Consider the following 20985-nt stretch of genomic DNA (forward strand, 5'->3'; position numbering starts at 1 on the left):
TTGAGAGGTTTTTTGGAATAATTTGCCAGGCAGGTGGTCAGAACGAGCATCTATCGATGCCAACATCCCTTCAGCTCTATAACATGCTGTCCATATAACCTGATCAAGCCGCTCAAATTCGGTAACTGCCAGATCCATAATGTAAATGAGTCAGAATTTCTTACGCTGTCAGATTTTACATCAGCATTTGAAGACGATTCGGACCAGCAAAGTAAACTTCAGAATCTGAAGCGAAACCTTGATGGCCTTGTTGATGCAGAAGTAGAATGCGAGGATGCGTTTGAACATGTTTTACAATCTGCAAATGTGGAAGACTATACTGTATACTATGTTACTGGTTCATGTGCCAAAAACTCCCGAGGCACACAAGATGTTCAGAATGCAAGCAGGGGCTTGTCGCACCAACACAGCTCTCAGAAAAAGTCTGAATCAGTCTTTGTAAACTGCAAGACCCGTAGAAAACTGCTGCATTCCGCTACCAAAGTATTTAATCTCGTTTCTGCCACAGTAACTTCCTTTCAGAAGCATTCTGAAAGCAAGTTCGCTTACGAGCAAACTCTGGATGAGGTCTTGAACACTTTTCATTTCGCAGTCCTCTGCACCACTCATGAGATTGACATAACTGCACAGATCTTGCACTACCATATCTCAATGAGAATGAGATAATACTGCAAGCAAAAAACATGTGAAAGGGCAAACAAAACAAGAGAGCTGAGGAAGCAATCTAAACTGGTCTAGTGTGAGCAGTTTTTGCAGAGATGACTCATTGTGCCGCCAGAGATAAGCACTTTTCAAATGCAAGTATATGATATATATTTTGACAAGGAGAGCAGGTGTGCAGTATTGAATGGCATTTGGGTACCTTTTATGTGTTTCATAGCGCATTAGGAGATAAATTGGGTGATTGCATCCAAACACTGAAAATGAAAAATGCAGCGAGACCTTTCTGATGTACTGGGATTTATTTCGTATTGAAACAAATTCGTATTGAAATGCTCGGAATATAACCAGCCCTTATACATAGCATTCATTGATTACAAAAAAGCACTTGACTCAGTTGAAACCTCGGCGGTGATGCAGGAATTGCGAAATCAGGGGGTAGACGAGCCGTACGTGAAAGTGCTGGAAGATATATATAGTGGCTGCACAGCAACTATAGTTCTGCATAAAGAAAGTAACAAAATTCCCATAAAGAAAGGTGTTAGGCAAGGGAAGACAATCTCCCCAGTACTATTCACAGCTTGTTTAGAGGAAGTATTCAGAGACTTAGAATGGGAGCAGTTAGGGATAAGGGTAGATGGAGAATACCTCAGTAATCTGCGATTTGCTGATGACATTGCCTTGCTAAGCAACTCGGGGGATGAACTGCAAATAATGATTGATGACCTAGACAGGAAAAGTACAAAGGTAGGCTTGAAAATCAATATGCAGAAGACTAAGGTAATGTTCAACATCCTCGGGAAGGAACAGCAGTTTACATTAGGTAGCGAAATACTGGAAGTAGTAGGAGGTAGTAACCGCAGATCCGGACCATGAAAAGGAAATAACAAGAAGAATAAGATTGGGATGGAGCGCATTTGGCAAGCACTCGCAGATTATGACTAGCAGCTTACCGGTATCGCTCAAAAGGAAAGTATACAACAGTTGCATCTTGCCTGTACTCACCTATGGGGCTGAAATGTGGAGGCTAACCAAGAGAGGTCTACTTAAGTTGAGGACAACCTAGAGGGCTATGGAACGAAAAATGGTAGGGGTAACATTAAGAGATAGAAAGCATGCAGAGTGGGCCAGAGAAATAACTCAAGTTACCGACATTCTAGTGGAAATTAAGAAGAAGAAATGGACATGGGCAGGACATTTAGTGCGAAGAGAGGATAACCGATGGTCGCTGAGGGTAACAAACTGGATTCCAAGGGAAGAAAAGCGTAGCAGGGGGCGGCAGAAAGTTAGGTGGGGGGATGAGATTAAGAAGTTCGCAGGGGTCAAGTGGATGCAGCTAGCACAGAACCGGATTATGTGGAGAAATATGGGAGAGGCCTTCGTCCTGCAGTGGGTATAATCAGGCTGACGATGATGATGATGAAACAAATTCTTTCTTGCATTTGCATTGCCCTTTAAAACCGTCTTCCTATAATGCATATGATACATTTTACGAAAGTGGTCCATGTTTTGCCACAGTTCTGCACACATTTCCCATGCCTGTTTCATCCCTTTGGTTTCATTTCCTTATGCTTTTGCCTACTCTTAATTTTGCCACTTATCTGAGCCCACTGCTTGTGTATCAAATAAAAGTTGTGTTCGTTTGTTTATTACTTCTGAAATTGTATAGTAACAGCAAGAACAAGGAACTGTATTACCCTGATTCTTTATCTTAAAAAAGCAAGCCAGGAAAGTTCCTACTAACGATATCTCATTGCAGTAAATGATAATGACATTTCTTTGTATCTGAGTTTTCTATTAACCTGCAATACATCTTGAAGACATTAGCAACAGCGACGCTAACGCAGTTGCTGTGCAGGAATCCCAACCTCGCATTGCTATACGAGCACGGCACATCGCGACTCATCGTACTTTGCCTCATAAGTGCTTTACTTTCCCAAAAACACAGAAGCATTGCAATATGTTTCATTCCTAATCTAGCACTGTTACTCTTCTGCCTATCTACACGAATGAAGTTCTATAAGCGGGCCTGTCCAATGAAAAATGCGCATTCTCCAAACACTTGCACTTGCACAGCTCCTTCATCTGTTATCTCACAGCCTGCAGCCATGGATGGATGGATGGATGAAATACGTATAGGAGCGTACCTTTGAAACGGGGTGGTAGCAGTAGCATGGCCTGCAGTACGCCAGCGCCATCTACCTGGTAAACTGAAAACACCGAGCGAAAGCTCGCCATGCCCGTAGCTTCCGTCGACACACCTCTCCTATCTTACACCGTGGCATGGACCTTGCTAACTTCAAAATTCCACTGCAGTAGTTTTGCCCAAAGGATAGTCCAGGGTGGTGACCCTTCACAAGCAGCAATGTTGCCAGGCTGTGCTGCAGATTGATGAGTGGAATTCAATTCTAGTTTCAGCTTGAAATCACCTTAGCCGCCGTGAGACAAAGCGATCTCGCATCTACACGTGCCAAATGCAAAACATTTCTCCTTTTCTCCCCATCGTGAACCACAGACATATAAGACCGCAAAAACATACGCAAATATCTCTTCTTGGGCTTTGATAGCGCCATGACTTTAAGCACACGAGAATTTTAACTTCACACATTGTGTACTGCATGCATGCGGCCTAGCTAACCCTAGAAATACACATAACTGTACTAATAGCAAACATGAAATGAAATGAGCCACAGCAACTTTGGTTTTGACTGGCTGCTTAGCAGATGGTGCCGATGCTAATAGTGAAGCACCTAATGATGATGTTAGAAAATATGATGCAGCTTGAGAATCCACAGTGCTGGTCTGCAAAAACTCCTGTTGCAACAGCAGAGGCAACTTATCAAGAGATATAGGACAGTGATTGTACAATTGGAAAGTACGGTAAAAAATTGGGTGGAAAGTACAGTAAAAAAACTGGGATCCTCCCAGGTAAATTGGGAGGGTTGGCAGGTATGAAGTACCCTCTGTCATGCAAGACTGGGGAAATGCACTAATTAACATGAAACCTTTCTCCTTTCCACGAAAAAAAGAGAGGATAGCTTCCACGCAACTTCGAGCAGCTGTACGAGGAAACTGGCATGCATGGATGCACGTTGTTGTGGGCGATTTTCTGGTTGATGCAGAGAAGGCAGGAAATGCAAAGATGTCGGGTCTTGGAATCATGAGTGCACCACATGGCAAGCATCGCCATTAAACTTCGGAACTTCTGATAAGACAAATTTTCTGGTCCCTTCAATTTCAGAGAGTCGACTGCATAACACGACATTTCGATAACATTCTACTCAAATTTTTAATTTCAGTACCCTAGTTGTACTCACTAAGAGAATTAAAGGAACCTGAAATTTCCATCAATCAAAGGATCAGGCCGCCTCCCAGAGACGCTGTTCAACAACAGATCACATTCACCCAGTCAGAAAGGTGGTCGCACACATCTGCTACAATATAGCCTTCACAGGTTATGTGAAAGCATTTGACTCAATCAAAATGTCAGCAATCGTGAAGATTTTGCAAAATCAAGATGTAAAAAAGTCATAAAAATTAGCTGTGGTTTAGATCTGGTTAGCCCTAGTTGAATTGCGAAGATTCTTTTGCCTGCTACATTATTCCCCTACGTGCCTGCGTGTCGTAGGGGTAACGAGAATGCAAACGGTTCTGGCAAGCTGTTTCTGACATCACCCTCCCGTGTGAGAGGAGCGACCCGAGCTGGCAGCTCCTGCCCGTGGCATAGGGGTAACGTGAATTCAAACGTCATGACAAGCTGATTTTTTTATGAGGGACCACGCGGACACGGACACGGCACATGTACAGCGACGAGCGGTTAGACCTGACGTAGTATTGCTTTCGCAATAAAAACACTGGAAATTACCTGTAACAACTGCACAGCCGCTAGTTTCATAGTTTCGAGAAGCCTTTGATACAGAGTTTTATGAATAAAAAGTGGGGCAAAAAATAGGATTGTGAAAAGATAGGAACAAGTGTACACTCCTTTCACAACCCTGTTTTTCATGTCAATTCTTGCTTGTCAATCCTTTATAGATATGAAGGATTGACAGATGATATGAAAATATGATATAGATATGAAGGATTGAAAAAAGGAGAACTGCACCAGGCAGGGAGACACCGCCCCTGCCTATAGGCCTATCCACACCTGCGACTTGAGAAGACGCGCGACTGGCAGCCACATGCGACCAAACAGCAACTGATGTTCACACTTGCGAATGCGACTTGCAGGTTGCTTTCCACATTGTGTCTACCTTGACTGTTCACCACATAAAGTAAAGCTAACTTACGTTCACGTCAGCTGAGCCGCTGATTGGTTTAACGGTTTGCGATCAGCAGTCCCGCGGCTGGAAATCGAGCAGTGCCTGAATGGCCGTGGCAGTCGCTTTTTGACCGATGTGACCATTTGCGACTCACTTTTCAACCAAAACGGTCGCACGACCGCTGCTAGTCACAAGTGTGAACGGGCCTTATAACTCACACTGTGTGTTTACAAGTGGCATTCAAAGAACTGGACTGGAGAGAGTTGGGGTTAAAAGTTAGCAAAAAATACCCACGCAATACCTTAGACCTTCTGATGATGTCATGCCATTCTAAATAACTCAAGGAATGCAAAGCATGACTGAGGTCCTGAACAGGCTAGGTAGGACATTGGATCTAAAAACTACTATGACAAAACATAAAGCAGTGTTTGATAGTTTCGGAAGTGTACGAGAGTTTTAAGGAGGAAGAAATGGATTAGTGGTTAGTAGCGAGCAAGGCCAGCAAGAGTGAGGCCAGTAGTCACTGCTGATATACCAGACCACAAGAGTGGAGTGTAACTAGAAGAATAACTTAGAATGCGGAGTAGTGCACTTGAAAAGAGATATTACATGCGGTACGAGCACGTGTTAAAGTGCAACGGGAGGTTTTATTGTGAAAGCAAAACTGCTCGCCGCTGCGTGTCGCGTCCGTGGTCTCTCAAAAAAAGCAACGGCGGAAGCTTCTTTTGCCTGCTAGATTATTCCCCTATGTGCCTGTGTGCCTGGCAGGCTGATTCTGATATCACCCTCCCGTATGAAAGGAGCAACCCGAGTTGGCAGTTCCTGCCCGTGGCATAGGGGTAACGTGAATTCTAACGTCGTGGCAGGCTGATATTTTGCATGAGGGGCCACGGGCACGGCACATAGCGACGAGCGGTTACACCTGGCGTAGTATTGCTTTCGCAATAAAACACAGCAATGACTAAGACAGCCGGCAGCACAAAAGTAAAAGTATAGTGCGGCAATGCTAAGGATGCACACACTTTATCGACATGCCGCCCGCTGCCGTACTGACAGTGAGCTGCTTGGTGGATGTCGCTAAGCCTAACCTGCTTCATATTGAGGCCGTCTCGTACAACGATTTGCAAGAAACCACTGCTTGGCATAAGTGGCCTGATCACTTTACCAGTTCACTATAAGCACAGCAATTTTTTTCACTAATTTAATTACGGTACAAATTAATTTTGAAATGGCTTTCGAAGCAAGGTGAATAAAACAAGCCTCGTTAAAGCCAGCATCCTGGAGCTGCGTAAAAAATGCTGCCACCAGAACGAGGGCGTCATGGTTTTACAGTGTATGCTTGACACTACTGAGTAAAGTTGCAATATAGCTAAAGGTAATGGAGGAGGATGCATCAGCAGGAAGGTTGAAAAATGAACAACACGGCACTTAGCAACAGCAGTGATTACCATTTTAATCTGCTAGAATGCCCAAACCAACAAGCTTCAAGAGACGAATTGGCAATGAATAAAGAAGCATCGGTCGCATTCTTGCATTTCTTATTCCTATTCCTAACATGACCTATAGGGACCGGGCGCCCGTTGTATGGAGCCACCGTCGCCTCGGCGGAACAGCGCCGCCCGCGGCGGAGTGCGGAAGCAGCGGAGTGCCAAGGCAGCCGAGCGGCACAGTCGTTTCCGTTCTGCGAGGCGTTTTTGAGCATGTCCCTACCCGTCGTTTTTGCGGTGTGGCTTTGAGAGCTTTGAGCTGTTTTGAGTAATCGCAAGAAGTATTTTTTGACCGGAAAATCTTGAAAAAGAAAAGGGCCGTCCTCGGCAGGGCGTGCATGTTTTTTTTGTTGTTTTTTTTTAACCGCCTGGCGCATGGTATTTCTGTTATATCCTTGAAAATGCCGTGCGCGTGATTTCACCATGCGCTAGGAACTCCTTCTTTAGGCACTTGTTAAGACGACTTCGAAGACGGGAATTGCGCCTGCACTGCGCGTCCATCTTATATTAGGTCTAGTCGAAACCTGCCTGAAGATCAAATACCGCCGAGCCGTGTAGCCGTGGCGTAGTAGTAGTTGTAATGGTCAGCGTTCATGTAAAATGCAAAAGATTCTGCACCAGTCTTTTTTGGTAATAGCTAGGCTCAAACGATTCAGAGCAGAATAATAGCAAATGACATTCCAGTTTCAATCTTGCAACGAGAGCTGTAAAAGGAGAAAAATAAACAAGCAAGACAAAAGTAGGATCCTATTTATGGTTTGAATAGCAAACACACATATACTGCCAGGACTTCCTGCACAATTACGCTACAATAGCTCACTGAACCCGACCTTGAGACTATAAAACTTAATCACAATATAAGCCAAATGAGTAATACCACCTCAGCATCATTTTTACATATCAGACAATGCTGTTGTTGAACACGTCGGAGCTGCTACATATCATTGCTTTAGAAAATATTATATACTATACATACCTTTAGCGCAGGAAGTTCAATGCAATTGAGAGCAGCTGCCTTGAACATCTGAAAGCAATAGTCCAATACTGTCAAACTGCTAAATACAATAGAAAAAACACACACACACTGTGTGATGTGTTGTAAGATAAGCCACCAACAACTAAGAGAGCGTTCTATTGTTAAATGAATCCCTCTGATGGCTCGTTCGCTAAGGTGTTCTACTTTCTCAGCGTACCACTAACAAACTTACGGGGCCGATACCTAGCTGACCTCGATACATGATGAGTGTGAGGGGACATGACCATGTAGGTAGTTTTCTATTTGCACGTAAAGGAAGAAAGCCATTCCTTTTACAACTCTGTCACAGCAGCTTGCCGGACTGCTGCTAAATTTGTTTACATTGGCCATAGAAGCAATTTCTGAGAGAGGTAAAACGGTCTTGTCTTACTACGCCACAATAGATTCACTAAAATGCCGATGAGAAACACATGTATTTAGGCGGTCCAGGAAATAGGCGCTGCTGAGAAAATACGTAAAGCCATGTCAGGTGCAAGGTGAATGCGAAAAAAAAAATTTCCTACATGGCCTTCGAAATTTAAAAAAAAAATGCTACGTTTATGCTCGTTTCCACAAATTAAATTGTATTTTTTTTCTTGTTCGACTTTTATATGAAGCCGATAGCAGATTTTGTGACCATGCGGTATTGATTGAGCTGTGAAATGAGTGATTTTATTAGGCGAAATGGACATGCCACAAACAAATGTTAACAAATTCTAAGAGTATCAACGCAGAGCTCTGAGAGCGTTTTCATTAGTTGACAAATGAAAAGAGGAAAAATGACGAGATCATAGTAATAGGAATTGTTCATGTCTCCTATCTGCTCTTTCTGTTAAGAGAAGAAAGTAAATTATCTTTGACTATGTCAACGAAAGTAGCTGCACAAACATTGTCTCTGCCCATCACTGAAGATCGTAACGCAGCCCGAACGAAGATGATGGAGCTGCCTTTTCTTTTTCCGTGCTGGGGTTTTCTTGTACACAGGCGGGGAAATGCTAGCGTTGTAACTTACGCTGTTAGGTTACTTCTATTTCCAATTGTCAATAAAGTGACTACAGATGAAGGAGTGCAGCTTCGATTCCGAGACTCTCGTGCAGTCACTCTTAGGGAACAGAAGGCACAGAGCATCCGGTAGCAAGCGGATTTTTAAAAATTCGGCACTTTCCATGACCACACAGTAACCAAATACGTAGATTTGTGCCTTTGCCTTTCAAAGAACCATGCTTAGGTCACCTGCCACTCATGCTTCTGTGGAAGCCCGTAGATATGAATAGACTTAAAAGCGTCCGACAACTTTGCGTAGCTGCCAGTGGAGCCAACAACGCACCATGTTTCACCAGCCTTGTTTGGACAGACTTCATTTTACTGGACATATTCACACAACTAGCCCAACTTTCTGTTCTCTTGAGGATATATTCACGCACAACATCATCTAAACCTTAGGATTTCCAATTTCCACACAAACCAACGACAAACAGCATGCTCCAATGCGCTGGCAATGCGCCGCCGGCGCATTCCAGCGATTGAGCGATGCACCGAGAGACGGTGCCACCCGTTAAGCTGTCTGGTCCCTATACTGAAACTGAACATCAGAACCATTGTTCCGGTATTGAAACCAAAAGCAAAGTAAAATGAGAGAACAAATTCACTCACAGATAACACTCGAAAATGGTTTTGTTTGGATTGTGTACAAAGAACCCATGTGCACAAAGTCCTCACTGCAAGAAGAAAACTGTACTGGAGCCATACCTTGACATGTGGAGAACCCCTGCGCACCTTTGTGAAGCAGCATTCGCCCTGGCTTGGTATGTGCGATGCACTGCTTCAGAACTTCCCTTCCTAGGCCACAGATCAGATCCTCCGGCAAGCTGCAATTTAAAATGGAACAAATAGTAAATACAGTAATGAGATACTCACTATAAACTGATAGACACTATCAAAGGTTAGCTTACACCTTTGAGAGCACAAATACCCAGGAAAGTAGAAGGCTGGACAGCCACTACCACAGTTCAGTTGGCACATCACAGTATGCGAACTTCAGAGGCTGTGGGTTCGGAAGGGAAGTGACTATTATTCAGCCATTAAACGATTTCACTACTGATTTCTCATCGATCAACACTGCACTGCAAGTGAAAAGAACCGAAACATTCCACTACGCTTTCTTGGTTTTGGTGACAGTTGGCTTTCTGTCCATCTGCCCCACCCCCTGTGTGCGTGTGCATGCATGTGCATGTGCGCGTGTCTCTTCATTTCCATATCCCTGTCTCCTCTAGACAAAAATGTTCCCATTCGGTGGTGCATGTATAAACCCCCGCTCTCAAAAGCACTCACTGTCCTCCTTTAGCATAGTCCACGAATAAATATGTGAAATGCTACATGAATGAAATGACTTCAACTTTTTAAGCATTGACAAAAGACATGCTGCAAGTTTGTTGTTAGCCCCTGCAGAACAAGTGGTACTGTTTAAGAGAAGTGCAGCATCTATTTTCTCTTGACTTGAAGCAGGAGTCTCAAACACGCGGCGGCCTCATGCTCTGTGATGTGGCCCACTGGCATCAAAAATTTCAGCCATTGTTCCGAAAGAAACCACCAGCTTGCCGAGTCAGACTGGTTTCATAACCAGACTGGCTTCAAGACTAAAATCAAATAAACGATCTCGTCCCTAGGCGGTACACTTCCTATGTGGATATGAGAGACATTGGCCCCTTAATCCATGTGGACTTCGTACGGACACTAACTGCCTTCAAGAGTGACGCATCCAACAACCCGCCATTTTTCATGTCCAAGAGTACACTTTCCATTTTAATAAGTGGCCGCTGTATTCTTAATTATTGTACTCTTTGAGTAGCTCCTTCTGAGCCATTCTGAAGTGGCAGCCATCCAGCGTTTAGCTAGAAGTTGCACTTAGAATGGGAGGGTATGATGTGGGAATGACACATGTTAATAGATTTTATTTTACTGTTACTTAATGCTTTTTTTTCTTCTTGGGATTTTTGCTATTTTATTTTTGTTTCCATTGTTCTTCTTTTATCTTCCTACTGATGGCCTGCGAGGGACGAATATCCTTTAATATGGCCCGTATATTATTATGAGTTTGAGACCCCTAGCTAAAAGCATGGTGGAAGTACAAGTAGACACAAGCTACAAATTGTATCACATTAATTTTGAGGGCTTTCTTTCAGTTTCTTAGTCACTATTGGAAGAACTGCAGTTTCAGAACAGTGTAGCAAAAGAATGCAGTCAGCCCTAAATTTTGGTATTTTGGAACACAGCAGCAGCAGCCGATTCAGCTTTTTTTCCCAAGACGTGGACAGATGAGCAGGACAACCATACAATGAAAAAAAGGTAAAGTCTGAGTACCACACAAAATTTTTAATATGATCAATTATGCAAGCAAACACTAGGAGCAAAGAAATCATACAATGAATTTTGTATTTTACATAAGAAAAGGATTATAAAAAGTTGCAGAACTCTTTGGTGCAAACGTTCCTGAACAGCATAAGAAAGGCAAATCTGAAAGGAAGTCTATAAAGTCTATAGAGAGCAGACACAACTGCGAGAATTGATTGTCATATCCTTCTTAGCGTCAGAAGTGCCACTTTCTCATGCATATTTTTTTCTTCCCCTACAAGCACGATGCTTTCTTCTGTAATCACGTCGCTACACAGGCATGCCGTTTTTGGGCAGCGGGATGTTATTTCCATTAAAACTTCCCATCTACCAGTACCAATCCCAAATATAGATCTTTCATTTCATATCCTAATATCACAGTGTAATTTCGTCATTTCACGGGTTTTGCAAAAAGTTCTAATTCTGTATTCAACTTCAGAATTTTCATTGCAAACCTCCTGTGAAAGACAGCAATCAGTATAACAAGGGGGAATAATTTCAGCCTGAAAATAAAGATGGTCAAAACGAGTTCCTCGAGCGCTGAATATGAGGGCGCTGTATTTAAAATGGCTGAATAAAGATGAAGGTGTTAATGAATGTTAGTGCCGTAGTAAAAAAGTTTTCCACCAGTGCACACATTTCGTAAGAATGTTGATATCTTGCCGGTTGATCGAATTAAAGCATACTTCTCTTAATTCGAGGACACGCCATTTTGCCGAGAGTGCGGTTAGGGCTATCCATAGAGTCTTTGTATTAACTCTATGGTGCTATCCGTGTCATTGGCAGTCATAAATTAAAAAAAAATATTTCCTGTATTAAACTTCTCAAGAAAAGAGGCACTCAGCTAGAAATGAAGAAAGTAAATATCAGTAAAGCGTGTCTATAACCGTATATGCTTGCCTTTTCAGAGACGTAATTAGTTTCGCCATTAAAAAAATAAATCAGCAGTCACAGAAAACGCTCACTGTTACAACGAACAAAACTCCAACCATTCCACCTCCAGTGGCACTGCTCATGAAGCTGACATTCAGAACAGTCCCGATGAGCGCCTGAATTGGCAGTCCGGGCTGCGTAAATCCGGCCGCTCTGAGTACAAAACAACACTCAAACGAAAGGATATCATCACCTGGTCAATAAGAATTTCAAAGATCTCAAAGGAGGGTACGGAGTTTGCGTGCGCGTTAACGAGAGGGAAGACCATCGCCATGCATGGCCGGCAGAAACACAACTGACGCCGCGCCGAGTTTTAAAAAGCCCTCTCGCGGAAAATAAAGAAACCGAAACCGGAACTGGAGTAATACTGACCAAATACTAAGGCAGCTAAGGGCTGGGACAATAACAAACGGCCAGCGCGCTCAGCGCAAGCCGCGCTCTTGTTCAGACGATGCCTGATTAATTTCGACTACCTGAGGTTATTTAAAGTGCTCTGTCATCGCACATCAAACAGACGCCTTACGTTTCGCTTCTCCCGAAGAGCAGCCGCACCGCGGCTGGGCTGGGATCGCACGCTGCCCTCGGTTACTACAAAAATACAAAATGCGTGCGAACCCTTTAATTTTTTTACATATTCCATTATGCCCTGAGGCAATAAACAACGTTATTATAAAATAATCAGTATACATGTCAGCAACCTACAAAAATTATTTGTGGTTTAGCTCTCGTTAACCTATAGTGGTTGAATTGCGAAAGCAACGGCGGAAACTTCTTTTGCCTGCTACATTGCGCTAAAAATCCGCGAGGTCCGTGGGCCCGATCGCTAAGGACAGAAAAAAAAAAGAAAAAAGAATTGGGACTCTTACGTGCCTGCGTGTCGTAAGGGTAACGAGAATACAAATGGCTCTGGCAGGCTGATTCTGACATCACCCTCCCGTATGAAAGGATCGTGGCCCGATCGAGTTGACAGCTCCAGCCCGTGGCATAGGGGTAACGTGAATTCAAACGCCATGGCAGGCTGATTTTTTTATGAGGGACCACTCCAGGTAGAACTGAAACATATTAGAGCAATGTTACATTTTTGTTTCAGTCGAACGTTATTTTGATGTTGTTAATGTCCTTTTCTTTTTCTAATGTTTTAGGAATATTACATATAAAGCTTGGTATAACGTTTCCATAAACATTTAAACAACATGCATAAATCTAATGTTTATGCAACATAAATGTAACATTCGTGACAAAGTAGAGCAACCTTGCAAAAGCATATGCCCACTGTTCGTGATGGTACACAGCTAACAGCTTCCACGCTTTACAAAGACCACCAATACAGCACAACTCCATAATACAGCACCATTCCTACACTCACCTCTGAACAAATAGCATAGTCAACATTTTATAGCTGGCGGGTGTTCCATGAGTGATAGTGGTGAATGGCTATTAAGCAAAAAAAACCTTTCTTGCAAAATATTAGGGATGTACTCCATTCTACGGTGGGCATCATCTCAAAGCTATAATTGCACAGAAGTGTTATTGAACGATAGTTACTGGATGAATGGATGGACTAAACTTTAATGTCCAACAGATAAGGTGATCTACCCACCCCCGACACGCAGGTCAAGGGGTGGGTGCCGCCGCCTCAGAGGCAGGCCGGGAGGTCTTGGGATAGCAGCCTCTTCAGCCAGTTGGACGAGTAGGAGCTGGAGCTCAGGGTCCGAGCTGCGCAGCAGGGTCTTCCAGGTGTCTGTATACAGCCTATATTGTTCGTCCTCCTGGGAGAATACGGGCATTCCCATATTATGTGGTCGAGGGTCCCTCTCGCCCCAGAAAGATTGCACTTGTCACTCATAGCCTCAGGGAACATGTGGTTCGCCATAACCGGGTGCGGATATGTATAAGTTTGCAGTCGCCTCCACGCTACTGCTTGTCTGCTGTTTAATTTCGGGTCTGGTGGGGGTACCAGTCTACGATCCAATCTGTAGTGCTGCGTGATCTCCCCATATTTTAGCAAGCGCTCTCCGCTTCCTCGGTCATCAAGTGGCCCTGTAGCGGCTCGGCGGTAGAGATCTCGAGCCAGCTTGTGGGCCGCCTCGTTGCCGGGGACGGCTTCGTGCGCAGGAGTCCAAATTATTTGAATTTTCCTATCCAACTTTTTCTGGCCTAGGATTCTGGCTGTATAGGGCGAGATACTGCCCTTGCTAAAATTTTGTATGGCAGTTTTGCTGTCACTGATGACAAACTTCGCTTCCGTTCCGACGCAAACTAACGCGATCGCAGTTTCCTCGGCTATTTCTATGCTCCGCCCGCGCAAAGTGGCAGCTGTCACGGGATTGCTCCGGCCGCTGACGACCGTTGCTACCGTGAAACTGCCACCACCTCCCGCCGCGTCTACATAGGCCACTTCATGTTCCGAAATTTCGCCGAATCTAATTTCTAACGCTTCGGCTCGTTTTTTCCTCCTGTCTTTGTTATATTCCGGGTGCATGTTTTTTGGCAGCGGGGGAATCACCAAATTTTGTCTGACTTTAGCTACCTCCACCTTGACCGTGGGACCCCTATCCGGATTTATTCCAACTTTCGTCAAAATGACTCTTCCTGTCTTTGTGGTGCTAAGTCTCTCACTGGAAGTCTCTTACTGGAAGAAAAAGGGCGAAGTGATGGGACTCATGCAGTGTTTGAAATATATTGCTATGTTGTTAGTTATGATCTAAATATTACTTTAACATCTAAAAGACAATATTAAACCATATTTGTTTGTAACATTAAAACAATGATTACAATGCAGCACAAACATTGAATAACATTAGTTCATTTCATTTATTTCATCATTAAAGGCCCGAGGGCATACATAAGGAGGGGCTACAGTTGGGGTAAATACAATCTTGATGGAGGCAGGCACAATTAACACAACGAAGTGTATAAAGGTACGTCCGACGTATCCATTCGATTCTCGTAAAGATACGGCGGACGTCGATATACAGGCTCATGGCTATACGCACGTCGAACGCGGCCACATTCCGCTTGCTACGCGTGAATGAATCTTATCCTCTATGATATCAGCTAGCCGCGACTCTCGATGAGGTGCTACGAAGAGTGCATCCGTTCTAACATAGATCACGGTCTTCACTTTGGGTTGTGTACGGCAAGCATCGCTGTCACGCACATAGCTGCAGGCGATGCTACGTACTGCACCAGCTCCACCAGCTGGCATCGAGATACGCACATTCACGAGCAGCTTTCGCTTCGCACTAAACTATTACCTCGATCTGCCCGTAATGTAAGCGAGCTACTCCTAGCATTTACGCTGTCTTAGGTCCCGCATCGACCTCCGAAGATCTAGCGCCGGCACAACACACACACACCTCGCCGTGCAGAACATTCGGCAGTCCAAAGTATGTATGTGAAATGGCATTATGCTCGTTCCTCACATGCAGACCGAGGAAACAGGATGTTTCTAGCTAAATTCTTCGTTTAAATTCTACCTCAGAGCCGTGGCAGAAGACATGCCGAATTTACTAGAGGCCTGCGCTGCTACTGCGGCGAGCTGCACATCGACTCGTCGAGGCGAAGACCTACTGCACCGCACAGCAAGAGTGCACAACCGGAAAGCCGGAAGCGCGAATGATCCGAATTCCCTGTGAACAGCAATGTTCTTTGGTATTTAGGGGAAGACTATACTAAAGTGCTTAGCCTGCATCTTTTTCTTGTCGAATTTTGCGTACATGTAGTTTAAACCCCCGCATGCTCGAGGTTAGCATGACCCGACTGAACGGGCCGCGCAGCTTTGAAACGATCGGGATCGATATGCATGCATCGCCGGACTTAGGTACGCGGTAGAAAATGTGCGCTGCACATTTCGTTGCAGAAGCTGACTCTTGGACTTTTGCAGAGTGCGCCATGCAAGTGATCGTTGCTACAACCACACATCCATGTTCCAACGGCTGGCCTACCCCGAGGCGCATAAATGTTCAACCGTGGACGTATCAATGATCGGAGAGGACAGATTTTCACAATATTGGGCGCGAAATCGATAGCTACCAGTGCTCAGTGTTAGAGAAATTCTGCCTTGATCATGCGCAATTCAGTGTTTCAGGTGTGGTCAGTAGCTGTAAGTTTGAACAGTTCGCCTGTCAAGTCAGCGGCGCCAGCGATGGACCGGCGGAGCTATTTTCCACGCTACACCGCTGTCTTGCTAGAAAGCCTACCTAGGCGGCGTTTGACATTCAGCTGCTTTTTGTGGGCCCCGTAATTGAAAGCAACGCCTTCAGAAACGCGTTAAATGTTCAAAAATGTATTCTCTTCAACAGTTTCACTCCAGGCTGTCAAAGCAGGCGGACGTTGATAAAACAGTTGAGCACTCCAGTCTTTAGAAATCTGTAGAATCGCCTTCAGTTTGTAAAATTATTGGAATAGGTCACTTTCCGATCGCTGGGACATAGACCCTCATGACAGCGCTTTCACGTGAATAAGGACCACACCAGACCGAAAGCTTGTCTCATATAACACAGCTAACCAAGGTATACCTTACAGCATTGTGTTGATTTTTATGGTGCATAAGCGACTAATGCTGCCATGCACCAAGAACAAGGTTTAATGTATTTATTTGTGTGTAAAGACTAAAATGTTCTTTAGGATGTAGCTTGTTTAGGAACATTTTAAGAAACCAAAAGTGCAGGAAATTTGCACGTCTCTCCTAGGATTACAGTCGAGAAGAGCGTGTTGTCGGGCTAGTTGGTTCTGCATAGTATATAAGAGAAATGCGCAACAACTTAAACAGGACACTTATTCTCTTATTTATTTCCTAGGATCATGCTGGGATGGAAAGGGATCTGTTGCAAAATTGTACAAAATGTTTCCTCTTATTTTCTCGACTCTGGCGCACGTGTAAAATATGGTTTATTGTTAGTTCATCTCCACACTCCTTGCATATTGGTTTGTCCTCTTTCACAAGTATGAAGCTGTGTGTGAGGTGTGGGTATGTGTTTTGTGAAGATGACCTAAAATGGCCTCCATGTTGTGTTTTTGATTACTGCATGATTTCCATTCCTTAATGACAGGTTTGACAAGTATAGTTAATAGTTTATTTCAATGTTTCAAAAATCCTGCCATTTCACTCACATTTCTTTGTACAAGCTTCTTGGTATCTTCATGCAGCATATTCAACCTCTGTCATTTAGCATTGCGTCAAGGTAACCTGGTTATTTCTTTTCATCACCTTTCAAGACAACTGTCCCGATTTCATAAAGTGTAGGGTTTCTGACGACAGGAATTCCTTGGAAGTCATAGAAATAAATGAGATCCACAATCATGAGCTGTCTAGGGTATGCATATACATGTCCATCGCTCAGTGGAATGGTGTCAGTACGCTGTTAGAACAGGTCTTGTGGTAACAACAACCATTGTCTGAGGTGGTCCTTTAATGGGCATTGAAATGCTATGTAACTACAGGTACTGATAGAACTCTTGATCATGTTATGTGATGATGCGATCCTTGCATGCATATAGGTATACATTTCAGAATCTGCAGTGCACCACTTGACCATTTGCCACCAGTTTGTGTGAAAATGTATTTTTCATGCATGTTAACCAGTATTTAACAGATGACCCCTGTGCACAAGCCAAAAGTGCCACGAGCTAAATGTCACGAGGCCACACGACATGGCAGGAGGTGTTAAGTCAAGCTTACAAAGTTATATTTGAAATACGTTCTGGGACGTTTCAGCTCTAATTAAGAAAGGTTGAGGCTTACAGAGGTCTGTGCCAGGTTGTCTATCACCTAACAGGGCAGCCTACGACCGTATGCTAATGAGTATATCTGAGATAACAGAGACATGAATTAAGGAATTAGTAATTATGTTTGTAGCAAAGGGCATGTAAATTAACGGGAATCCACAGTGGGATCTGCAGACAAGAACCATTAACGCTGGCACACCATACCCTTACAGGTGGAGATTAGGAGTCTCCCTAATTTTTTTTTCTACTCAAAGCTTGTCATTTCCTTCATTCTTCCAGATGAGGAAGATGTGAAAATGATAGCATCGAAAATTCCAGAGACCATCGTTAACAATCATGCTGATCCCAACAGCGTAAAAAGGAATTTAAGAAAAGATGGGTGACTAGTAATGCTGGCAACAGTTGAAGCTAAGTGGAAAGGCATGAAATTGAAATGCAACATATGCAGAGATATGTTGCGAGACGACCAGTCTGTGGTGTGCGACATCTGTCTCCGTTAGTTTCATCAAGTGATTGGCCAAAGCAGATGGGGCTTGTGGTTTTGTGATAAGTGCAGTGTAGTAGCATAGATGCAACCTTGCCCATTAATAATTAGAGTGGAGTAAGTGCATTGTTTTTTTGTAAGATGTTAATGGTTTCCATGCAAACATTATGAGAATTTTTTTCCTAGAGAATGTTTGCTGAAATGTGAATATAATGTGCAATAAAACTAGTGTTTTCTTGCTATTTACTTTTCCTTGTATACATTAGTTCTGTGAAGAAAACCACAGGCTAGAAGGAAATGTAATGGCATGCATTTTGATACTTGGCCCCATTATGCTGGCTCAGTAGTTAGTGCTTGGCTGCTGAACCCAAAGATGCAGATTTGGTTCCAGCCAGAGCAGGAGCATTTCAATAGAGGCAAAACAATAGGCCGTCATGCACCGTGCGGTGTCAGTGCATGTAAAAGAACCCCAGGTGGTCGAAATTATACCGGAGCCCTCAACTATCGTGTTCCTCATAGCTGTAGTTATTTTGGGATGCTAAAACAGATATATATCACATCATACTCTGAGTAAGATGCTATTCATGGTCAGTTAATCATACACTAAACGATCAATTTTTTTCTGCATGGTACAGCAGCTGCTGTACAATTCTACTTTAGCCTTCATGAAGAATATCACACTGGCTCCACATGGCCTTCTGTTGACCCTTGATATGCATCACAATCACACACCCGAGTATGTATTTGTCTAAGGGCACCTATGCATGCAAGGAGGGGACCGTTACTTTCCATTTGTCCGAACTGATATGCACGATCCACATCATTTCTGTAATTCAACTGCCTGCTATTTGAACTGTCCAGCATTGATGCAAGTTTCAAAAAACTGCAATTAGCAAATTAATCCAAGCAGGAAACCATGCCAAGAACTGCTTTGGTTTCATCTTTAACAACTGTTTGAGAACTAAAATTAGCCAAATGTTGCAAAACATAGATGAGAGGTTACAAAATCTAAAAAACAATGCAGCCTACCTGTGGCATGTAGGGTTTCACATCCTAAAGTGACATATGTAGCTATGAAAAATACCGTAGTGGAGAGCCCCAGACTAATTTGACTGCCCGGGCTTTGTACTTTGCGTTGACATCTTGCAGGAAACAGAAGCATTTGCATTTCACCTGCACCAAAGTGCGACTGCCATCACTGGCATTAAACATCACCACCTTGGGGCAAGTAGCCGAACGTGCCACTAAGATGTCGCAGCGTCTACGTACATGCTATACACGTCAACCTTTCTAGCATTAAAGCTGTCACATGCATGGCAGATATTCATGTTCAGCTTTGGACTGACAAGTTTAAAAGTGTACTATTTGTGTTTTTCTAGCATGAAAAACAAAGAAAACTAAGGAAAAACGAAAAAAAAAATGAACATATGTTGAAAAAGCACTAGTCTTAACACATAAAGCATATTCCTTCCTTTATTAATGATAAAGTGGCCTTCAACAATAGTACAAAGCCTGAACATTTAGGAAGGTGCTGTGCCGGCAGCTATTTTACAGAAACCTGACCCATTTCACCTGTAGTAATGCGCATCCCGGCGGTGTGGGCTGGGCACTTATTTTTCGGTCCACTAGCTCCAACATGCGAAAACTGCATCATGTGCATTCCCATTTTCCGAGTTTTGAGCTCTGTAGTGCAGGCTAACAAATTGTCGATGACTTATTTTCGTCTGATTGTTGCACGGCGCGTGTAAATAAATTACCACTGCACCTAATAAACACTGACATGCACGTGCAACATCGCCGATCATAAACGGGCACACTGATGTCCGTCCGGACATCGGCGCACTCATCGCAGCACTCTTCGTAGTCTCACACAGCACTCTAGTAGGACGTAATCCGTACATCACAGCATCTCACGGTAAGCACAAACCACACCTCCAACAAACACGAATAACGCGATGCTTGGGCTAGAGACACGCCGGCAGCACCCAGCTTTTTCAGCGACTACGTAGAACTTGCAGCACCAAACCTCAATGCGAGCAGAAAGCGATGCGTTACGTGACGCATCTCATCACAGATGGAAGTGACGAAACTTTGAAGAATCAAAACTACATAACTACATAACGACCGTCGTAGACGTTAATGCACATGATAACGAGGACCAAATGAGCGGGCGTGCGGGCCGCGGGCTGGCCGTCAACACCGCGATTACATGCGCTTGCGACCCTGCCGCGGTCCAACTCACGTAAACCTATCATCATGCCATCACGTAGTATACCACCCATTCTAGGCACTATTCTTGCCACTGTACTATTCTTTGTAATTTCACATTTCACGCATGCAGTAGTACATACTTCCACCTCGCACCGTACACCTCATACCAACTTCGATTTGGCTACATATGGCTACCATGTTGTTGTTACAACCACATCTGGGGATCTCGGATCCGTCCGGCTTTCCCGACGGATCCCAACCAAGGCCCATATCGGAGAAAAATGCGTTGGGTCCGTCGGAAGAACCCTACCGATCGGGTCCGTCCGCCGTACCTCTGAAAAATATTTCCCGGATCCGTCCGTCGTATCCCGAAGAAAAACGCACCGGGTCCGTCGGACGTACCTTTAAGACCATTGATCGGGTCCGTCGGACGTACCTTTAGCCACAGCCTTAACACAAACACTACAAATTGTAAAAGGAAAGAAAAAGAAAATAAAGAGTATCAAGGTATCCGTGGGATCATGCAGAAAAAGCAAGAAATGCACGTGCGGCGGCAAGCATTCAAAGCCAATTTAGTGGAATGTTTTTTTTTTTTTTTTTTTTTTTTTTTTTTTTTAATGTTCTACTAATGTTATTTTTATGTCACAGAATGTTAACATTCAGGAAACATAGATAACAAATTTATAACATTATTCTAATGTTCGTGCTACCTCGGACACGGACACGAACATGGCATACAGCGACGAGCGGTTAGAGTACCTAGCGTAGTATTCCTTCGACAATAGAAATTTTTAAGCTAGCGTCCATAAAGAC

General features: G+C 43.8%; 1 long non-coding RNA gene across 1 annotated transcript; it reads right to left on the reverse strand.

The window, feature by feature from the left end:
* Positions 1–1076: 1076 nt before the first annotated feature.
* On the reverse strand, positions 1077–12053 carry LOC146209654 (uncharacterized). The gene is made up of 4 exons (XR_014707130.1): positions 11941–12053; positions 9174–9292; positions 7386–7433; positions 1077–1161 (listed from the first exon to the last, which is right to left on the reverse strand). It is a non-coding gene; the product is annotated as an uncharacterized LOC146209654 (long non-coding RNA).
* Positions 12054–20985: the final 8932 nt, after the last annotated feature.

This window comes from Amblyomma maculatum, chromosome 1 (genome assembly GCF_055883805.1).
Source record: "Amblyomma maculatum isolate TAMU_Amacu chromosome 1, ASM5588380v1, whole genome shotgun sequence".
Classification (NCBI taxonomy): Eukaryota; Metazoa; Arthropoda; class Arachnida; order Ixodida; family Ixodidae; genus Amblyomma; species Amblyomma maculatum.